Source organism: Oreochromis niloticus, linkage group LG12 (assembly GCF_001858045.2).
Source record: "Oreochromis niloticus isolate F11D_XX linkage group LG12, O_niloticus_UMD_NMBU, whole genome shotgun sequence".
Taxonomy (NCBI): Eukaryota; Metazoa; Chordata; class Actinopteri; order Cichliformes; family Cichlidae; genus Oreochromis; species Oreochromis niloticus.
Genome location: NC_031977.2, coordinates 19,620,193 through 19,629,659, shown reverse-complemented (window position 1 = coordinate 19,629,659; position 9,467 = coordinate 19,620,193). Strand labels below are relative to the sequence as shown.

Below are 9,467 nucleotides of genomic sequence, written 5' to 3'. Positions count from 1 at the left end.
CTTTGGGGGGAAGTCCATACAGACAATATTCATTTCTAAATTATTAACTAACAAACTTGTGCTTAAATTGCTTTGTCAATATTGTAGAAAATGTTAAACTTAATCATCATGTTGGCTCCTCTGACGACCTGTTTGCTGCTGCCTGCTGCTGAAAGGTAGTGGGGAGAGGGGACACTTGGGCAGTGCATTTATTGAAGCATATAATGTGTTTTCTGGATACACTGCTGTTTTTTCAGCATTCAAAGATTGATGGCACCGTGTCAGAGCTGGCTATGAATTTCAGACGGATCAGGCCTTAACTTAACACAAAAGTTATCAATAGTTCTTTTCATCTTTTCTTATTACCCACAGCTACATCCACTTCTGTCAGGCCTAGGCTGCTCACTAGGGCTGGGTATCATCACTGATTTCTATAATCCATTCGATTCCGGTTCTCAAAGTCCTGATTCGATTCAATTTAGCCTCAGACAGTCAGAAATATTATAATTCTGATCATTTATCAGTACTGATACACGAGACTTCATCAGAATTGTGAACATCACAGCAGATGCCTTTGTGTCAAAGTAACTGAGAATAAAACACAGAAAAACATGAAGGAGATTTTCCTGGTCTGGCGTTTTATAGCAGATAACCTTAAAAATATTCTGCAATATTCTGCAATTTTGCATAATTTTAAGAAGTTTAAATTTCTTCAGTATTGAACAGCAGAAATTAGGCTTTCTTGTCCGAGGTCATTTAAGTGAAAAAAGAAAAAGAAAAGAAAAAGACAGCGGCCGACAGCGCTGTAAACAACGGTAGACTGGTGGGTAATAAGCGAATGAATAATGCAGAAAACAGATTTGAGACGGGAAACTGTTCTTGAAGTACAGAGAGAGAGAGAGAGCTGTGCATGAAGTGTGATTTTTATCGTGGTGGAAGTAAAACAGCAAAAGTAAGAGGGAATTCATGACGACATTGGTCAAATGTGAAGCATAGTTTGCTGCTTCTTTTGCTGCTGGCTCGGCGAATTTTGGTTGGAGAGACAAAACCTGCAGCTCAGAATCTAGCACAAAAAAGACGGAAACAAAGCGCGGACCCGACGCATCAGAATCGCTAAGCTCCGACAGGGTGTCCGTGTTCGGGCCGTGGGGTGAGAAAGCCGAGAAAGACAAAGCTGATTCTGATGCGTCGGGTCCGCTCTGTGTTTACGTCTTTGTGTGGAATCCGTTAATGAACTGATATCGCTTTATTCAAGCTACTCACCTCTCTCTTCCACCTGCACTTTCAACTGGACCACGGCCAATCAGAGAGGTCCCGCCCCTGGCTATCTCTGATTGGTTCAGTCCACGATAGGGGAATAATGTGTGTCTGTTGTTGACCACACGGAGAGTTGCAGAGATTTTTTTTTGTTGTTGTTACCCGAAAATATTTGATCGCACCGGTGCGACCAAATATTTTTTTTTAGTCGCACCACTGAAAAATTTGGTCGCATTTGCGACCAAATTAGTCGCACTCTAGAGCCCTGTTCAGGCACCCCAAATCTGCTGAACATCCCCTCCACCACAGCATCCACAATTGTCTCGGCCTCTTGGTCAGGTAAACCGTATGCCTCTGGCCACTTTGTGAAATAATCCATAGCTGTGAGGATATAGCGGTTTCCCCTTTCTGTGCGGGGAAAAGGACCCAGGATGTCCATCCCCACCCTCTCCATAGGGTACCCTGCCGGAAACTGTTGCAGTTGGGCATGGGATCTGGCTGTGGGTCCCTTCCGTGCTGTACAGCTGTCACAGCGGCGGCAAAAGTCCTCTACGTCCGTCTATGTTGGGCCCAATAGAACCCCTGCTGGAGGCGGCGGAGTGTTTTGGTGACACCAAAGTGGCCAGACCCTGGGGCCCCATGCACTGTGCGAAGCACCATCTCCTGCAGGGCCCGCGGGACAACCAACTGCCACCTTATCTCGCCCGTAGCCGGTTCCTTCCAGCCCCTTTGCAGCACTCCATCGTGCCGCCGCAAGGCATTAAACATGGACCAGAGTCCCTTTGTGGCCCGTGACAACATGGCGATTTCCTCCCATTGGGGTTGTCGCTGTTCCTCAATCCACTCAAGCACTGGCTTGATGTCAGCATCCTCCTCCTGTTGATGTCTCCACTCCGTTGGATCCACAGCAACCAGCCTCTGACAGGATGGCCGTTCCTCCACCCCCGTCACAGCACACTTTACATCGGGCACCAATTGGTCCTCTTCCTGAGCTTCCTTCCTCTCACAGTAGTGGCATCCGTCCTGGGCACAGGGTCTGCGGGAAAGCGCATCTGCGTTCCTGTGTTGAGCCCCAGGTCTATGCACAACCTTGAAATCATAAGCCTGCAGCTCCTCAATCCAGCATGCTAGCTCCCCCTCTGGCTCCTTAAAAGACATGAGCCACTGCAAGGCAGCATGGTCCGTTCTGACCGTAAAGTGGAGGCCCCCGAGGTAGTACTTAAAGTGGCGTATGGCACATACCACTGCGAGCAGCTCCCGCCTTGTGACACAATAGCGGCGTTCAGCTTTGTTGAAGGCCCGACTATGGTATGCCACCACTTTCTCCCCGCCGGGTGTCACCTGGGCTAGCACTGCACCAGATCCGACACTGCTGGCGTCTGTGTCAAGGACAAAGGGCAGAGTGGGGTCAGGCGGAGAGAGCACTGGGGCCCCAACCAGGGCTTCCTGCAGTGAGGTGAAAGCTACCTGGCAGCCTGCTGTCCACTGGAAGGTCACACCCTTTTGGAGCAGGTGGAACAGTGGCGCGGCTATGCAGGAGAAACCCCTTACAAACCGTCTGTAGTACGACGCCAAGCCTAGGAAGCTCTTTAACTCCTGCACAGATCTTGGGGTGGGCCAGTCCTTCACAGCTTGGATCTTATCATGCATGGTGCCGACCCCCCCGGCCCCCAGTCAACCCAAGCAGCATTTCCTTGGGTTGAGTTTTAACCCTGCTGCCAATACCCTCTCCAGGACCCGTCTGAGGGCCCCAAGGGCAGCGTGGAAAGAAGCACCATGGACCAAGATGTCATCCAGGTACACCACGCATTCTCCGCGGGGAATTCGAGTGAGCACCTTATCCATGAGTCTCTCAAATGTGGCAGGGGCATTGCAGAGGCCGAAAGGGAGAACTTTAAATTGCCATAAGTAACTGGCAATTCTGAACACAAAATACTGATAACACAAAAGTCAACTAACTTGTAACCCAGTCAGTTACAATATTATTCAGTACTTACTTTTAACAGTTTACTCTTCGGCCACTCCGCTTCTGCCATCTGCGGCAAAATTATCCACACCGACTGCCGCGCTATGAATTGTGGGATATGTTGGGCCACGAAGTCTACACCGCCACGTCCTTAAAATTCAGGGAAATGAAGGACGCATTTGAGGGCCGCATTTCGAGCAGCCTTTGAATTGGGACAGCCTTCGGCGCGTCACTGTGACGTAATCGCCCTTAAAATGCGACCTTTAAGGCTGCAGACCCTGAATTGGGATACAGCCTTTGTTTCCAGTGTAGTTCCCTGGATTCTTAGGTTTTTGGTTTGAGTTTCATGTTTCTATTTTCTTGTTTTTGTTTACTGTTACTTCTCTGAAAATTGTATATTCTAGTTTGAAATTACTCTGACACACACACCTTGTTAGAATCATGTGTTTTTATGCCACTTTTGTCATTGTGGTTAAGGATCAATATTTGTATTATATTTTGTTCCACAGAAAATGACTTGATGTTTGAAATATTTTGTATTTTTCACTTTTTTAACATTTTTAAAACATTTTGAAAATTTGAAAACAAACAACAAATTACACAACACCAAAAGAACAATGTCAACATCCATTGTGTGTGTGTGCGTGTGTGTGTGTGTGTGTGTCTACACCCTTAAAGCTGGGCATACACTGTGTGATTTTTGGCACATTTTGGGACAATTTTTCAGTCGTGCAACCAATTTGGCTACGTTCACACTGCAGGCGAAAGCGCATCAAATCCAACTTTTTTGACCCTATGCAACCCATATCCGATCATGGTATGACAGTTTGAACAGCACAAATCCGAAATTTTCAAAACCGATCTAGGTCGTTTTCGCATGTGGTACTGAATCCGATACATATCTGATGTTTTAGAAAGCGACTGCTGTTTGAATGGTCATGTCGCATTAAATCCGTCTTTTACGTCACTGACACAAGACAGACGGTAATTATCAGCGTCATAGAAGCGCCCGAGAAGACATCGCGAACGCTTCCTGGCCATCCAGTGTAACTGTTAGTGAAACTGATGGGAAGACTACGTTCTAGAAATGTGAACATTTTATTTGTACTGTATAATCTGCAGATTCTGACAGAAATCTGCAACTATCCTTTGAAGCACCGCTCCACTCTAAAACAGCAATAAGGATACTTATTAGGCCATATGTAAATAACAAAATAACTTTATAACTTACAACATAATTGGGAAACGTAAAGTCTGAAACAAGTCTTTATATTAAGGGACATCAGTCAAACAATACTGCTTGGTCTGGGTCTAAACAGAGCGCGTTGTTTGTGACGTCTTCTTTTGCACATGCGCACAGTGTGAGCACTCAGGTCGCATCAGAGCATCGGGCTGTATAGTGTCACGAGTTCAAAATATTGGGGATGGATACAAGAGGAAAACCAAAATAACAACACTGGTCCGGCCGGGTCAAGTCAAACAATGATTTTAATGAACACACGTGTGGGAGATGAACACTGCACACAGACAGCACCAGATCTCTCTCCGAAAACCACACAATAGTTTTTATGAAAATCAGGGTATTGGAACGCCCCCTCATGCGTAAAGTCGGTACAATACAATCAATGTTGACAACTTTTAACACATTAAAAGAACATCTTCTTCTTCCCGAGGCCAGATCCTTCCCAGTAATCTTCTAACTCTGCTTATCCCCTGGAACAAACAGTCTCTCCTGCAAACATAATCAAACAGCTACAAGGCTTTGCAAACTATTATTTAAATATTTGAACTCTCACCTACACATGAGTTTAACTACTGTTTGTGTGTGTGTGTGCGTGTGTGCCTCGACCTCAGCATTCACTCTGTCTATAAGGACAGAGGCCAACTCTGCATGTGTGCAATAACCTAACTGAAACCATATATGTAATATGTTGAATAAATGTTCTAATCAAATGCCACTACTCAAAGCTTAATCAAAGAATATAAATGAATAAAGGATAATGATAAATCACATAGTAGATGTGTTTTGTAAGCGTGTTCTTTCCATAGCTCAAGATCCTTAACACAATAGATTGTTCGGACCTCGCGCCGAACAAAGCTTCCGATCCTCCGCTAGTTGACCAAGCCTGCTCTTTAGCAAGCACAAAAATACAATGCATGTATATCAAAATGATTATCACTGCACCTGTAATAGAAAATGTTAATATGGGATCATGGCAATACCTGTAATACAAGTTGTAACATAAGGCCGACAGCCTAAAGAAATTCTTCACTGAAACAATGATTAATGATGATGGTATGACTAAATAAAATAATGATTAACTATTGCAAATGCACACTCCTTAAAGTGTAACAAAAGATACAACTGAATAAAAGATCATAAAGAATAACATGCCATAAGTGTTTCGTAAGCATGTGCGGCCTTTTATGCTCTGAGCCACTTCACTCAATAGATCAGCCAGACATCCCACTGACTGTAGCTTTTAACCCTTACTGACTTGAGCACAACTCCATAATAAGCACCAAGCGGCAATATGTATAAAGATGATCATGGTTACACCTGCAATGAAAGATTATATGATTATACTAACACCTGTAAATAGAAGATTAACATGAGGTTATAACAATCACTGTCATCCAAACTTTAATGTAATATCACTAGCTTCAATAAATGCTTGTTGTATGATTTTGATGCAATGATAAAATAACAGTAAAATATCTCTTCTCATTCCCTCCCATGACCTCTGGATAACCTCCAGAGGTCACCACACTTAATGTTGTGTCACTCCTCAACCTACACAGCCACTTCCATGTCCATTAATGGCATCATGGGCCCCGGAACCACCGTTCCCAGGTCCACTGCCCTCGCTCTGACCCTCTCAAGCCGTCCTCTGGCTCAGGAATGAGTCAACAACCTCAGGTGTTCGAAGAGGCGTTCTCACCCCCTTACCCCGGTGAAATCCCCCTTGCACTCGTCAGACACGTCGTCTGGTGTCCGTTCCTTTCTCTGTAAGAGACAGAAAATCAAAACACCGCCCTGCCTAATCTTCATAATCTAATTTTATTGTTCATTGTTCTTCCAGTACTGCAAATTTGGTTTAGAATATCATGTTCAGGGCTCTCTGACCCAGTGACTTATTCTAACCATAATCTATGTATGTGTAAGCGTGTTTGCATTTAGCCCTCTGCACTCAAGGTCATTTCCTACACTTTATCAGTCTGGACCTCACGCCGAACGAAGCTTATGACCTTCAAAAGACCGAGCGCCAACTCATTATGAGCACATTTGCAATGTGTGTATGAAAATTATTAGAACCACTCATTTTAATCAAAGACATCAAAAACAAATTAACCATTTTTACTTCTAACATTTGCCCCCCCCCTTTTCACAAAAATCATGTGTTTCATTCAGCCTACCGTCCCACGGTTTCCTCTCCAGTGTGGTACTCAGCATCTCGTGAACACAGGCAGTTTACCTTCTAAACGCTATTCAGATTATTTCAATCAATAACGCTTAAACATGGAAATAATCATATATTCTTCTCACTTGTTCTCTACAAAGCTCTGGGAACTTTAATGTCATTATAAGCTTAAGTTTTACCATACCTAAATTATTAAACACACAAGTAAAGTCATAAAAATGTTCATAAACCCATTGTTTGATGTTAAAACTCAACTTCCCCCTTTTTGACACACTCCCTTGTGTCAACTCATCCAAGCTAGAAAATTAAAAGAAAAGGTTAGTGACATCATATCTCAGAAAATATCAGAAATTCTCCTCTCCCGTATCGTTGCTCCAGCCTTGTCATCCTGTGCTAGGGAATGAAATCAATTTAGTTATCATGTTAGATCTGTTACACTCCGGGGTCCGCCCAGAGCCTGCGTCTGCAGAATTGCCTAGAAACAAAACCTGTATTAATATGAACTTCACATATAAAAACGCCTTTCTAAATTTTTATTTCCCCCTGGTTTTCCCTCACTGACCACAGCAGGGGAATCTATGTCTTGATTCAGCCATGAATCCAGCTCACCTGATTCATCACTGAGCCCCACCGCCACTGGCATCTGATAGTGTGGCACTGCATATTCTTCCCTTAGTGTCACTATTTTCAATCTGTTAATTACAGTTCTTGAACATGAAGTAGACTGTGTCTATAACAAGTCAATACAGCTGTAAGCGTGGCCAATTATCAATCAATTAACAGTCAATAACAAAATGATAGCTTTTATTTTATGCATGTTTAAGTCAACCACTTACCCAGAGGGTTCTAAACCCCAAAAAATTTCTTCTCTTCCTTTAATAATGTCTGTCATTCGTCCATGCCCTGGTAACTGGGCTATCCAGAGCTGTATCATTTTGAAATATACACACAACAAGCCAAACCATACCTTGGTCACACCAACCCTTCTCCACCCTGAGGATGTCCAACGCCATCCTTCTGTGGTTCTCTAAATTATGTTTATCTAGAATTCCACTCTGTCTCTAAATTTTGGAGAATTTTATGCTTGTTGTCAAGATTTGAATAATCTTTAGTTGTTAAGTTCTCCCAATTCTTCCGGTCTTTGGGCTAAAGGAAGGACAATGCTCGGTGTATAAATGCTCGATCGACCATTATTTTATTCCCTACAATTCAACACTTTTAAGCATAAACGTTAAAGCCTAAACGTTCACATTCTTTCTCTCACACGGCGCCTAAGTAGCGGCCTCGGCTCCCGTTTTATCTCCTCCTGATGAGATGGGGCAGAAGACCTCTCCGGTATATTCTGCTCTCTTCTAATCAGCCAAATAAGGTCATAACTCTCTGAAAACAGTATTTCTTATAACTCAGCCGTATAATGCATCATAAAACAATATCATTCATTCACAATAAATCAGCAGTCCAATGTGATACAAATCAGTTTAACAAATGTAATAGTTATCACCTTCTTCTAATTCATAAGAATAATGCAAACTAAAACTACATAATAGTTTCACAATCTTTAATTAGGGGTATAATGTGGCATTAAATGATATAATAATCTTACAATTCCCCCTTTGATCTCTTTTTTTAAAAAAGAGATCACCTACACCTCATAATCCAATTTAGCGAGGTCCATTGCTTCTTCCTAGTCCTAAGGCCCTCTGTCCCCCTTTAACGAGTGGAGCCCATGTATAATGACTTCTATGTTAGCACATATCAGATGTAACACAAACTAAATTTACAACAACAACACAGTTTTTGAGAAATTTTATGTTTGGTGTCAAATTATAAGAATTCAATTCAAATCTATGGTTTTATCACCCCCATCGGGGCTTACCTTTCTCACCTTTCATAATATTTCTCCCTCAAATATTCGCAATTTCCCTCCTTTGGTGGCAAAAAGCTGTTGGTGTGGTCAAGTGGGCGCTATAGGAAACAAAAGCTCAGGACAGAACAGTCACCAGTCATGTACTTCATACAGAATTTGCATATATTTTGATTTCATATTGATCCTCTGAGTGTAATGGTACATTTTAATTCGAATTTATCAAAACTAAACACAATAGTTTTCTCTTTCTTTAGCTTGCTCTTGTTCTTATGCAGCACCACCTCCTATCACATGCCCCTGTCGGTTATATTCTACTTTTTAAATTACTGACTATTTCAAGGGTGAACCTAAATCACATGGACCAGTGTTTGTTATTACATATCTCTATTCTGAATGTGAAGTTTTCCATTTCCCTGTTATTCATACATATTATTAAAGTTTTGGCTTTTTCTCTATAAAACTTAATTGACTTTTTACAGTGGCCTGCTATGGTTAATAATAACATGTTCAGTCATTAGTAAAAAACCTTTCCTTCACTGTAGCCTTTGACATTCCCCAACATTTTTAAGGTGGATATAATGTAATGCCTTTAATCGAAACACAGCTAATACAACACAATTTTCTTAATGCAAACATCAGTAACTCAAAATTAGCCACCGAAGGGTTAAGTCTGCAGTTCCACACTCTCATGTGAAGCTACAGTCTCCCCCTCTGCTCTCTCTTATCCTCCTGCTCCTGCAAAAACAAAACAAAACAAAGTATCCACCCATCTGTTGCAGGCTGGGTGAATTGTTGCTCCACATTTACTAATCCTAAAGTCTGTGTCGTTTTGTCTCAGTATCGAGTCAGTCAAAACTCTTAGTCGTCAGTCTATCACAGTCCAGTCACATGCATACCTTCACACACATTCATACCAGATGTTGCTGATAATGGAGTCTCACGCGCAACCTATTCGAGTATCCATCACCAGCAAGAT

General features: G+C 42.5%; 1 long non-coding RNA gene across 1 annotated transcript; it reads right to left on the bottom strand.

The window, feature by feature from the left end:
- Positions 1–8,255: 8,255 nt before the first annotated feature.
- LOC106098713 (uncharacterized) lies at positions 8,256–9,467 on the bottom strand. Its single transcript, XR_001224995.3, has 2 exons — positions 8,619–9,467; positions 8,256–8,527 (listed from the first exon to the last, which is right to left on the bottom strand). It is a non-coding gene; the product is annotated as an uncharacterized LOC106098713 (long non-coding RNA).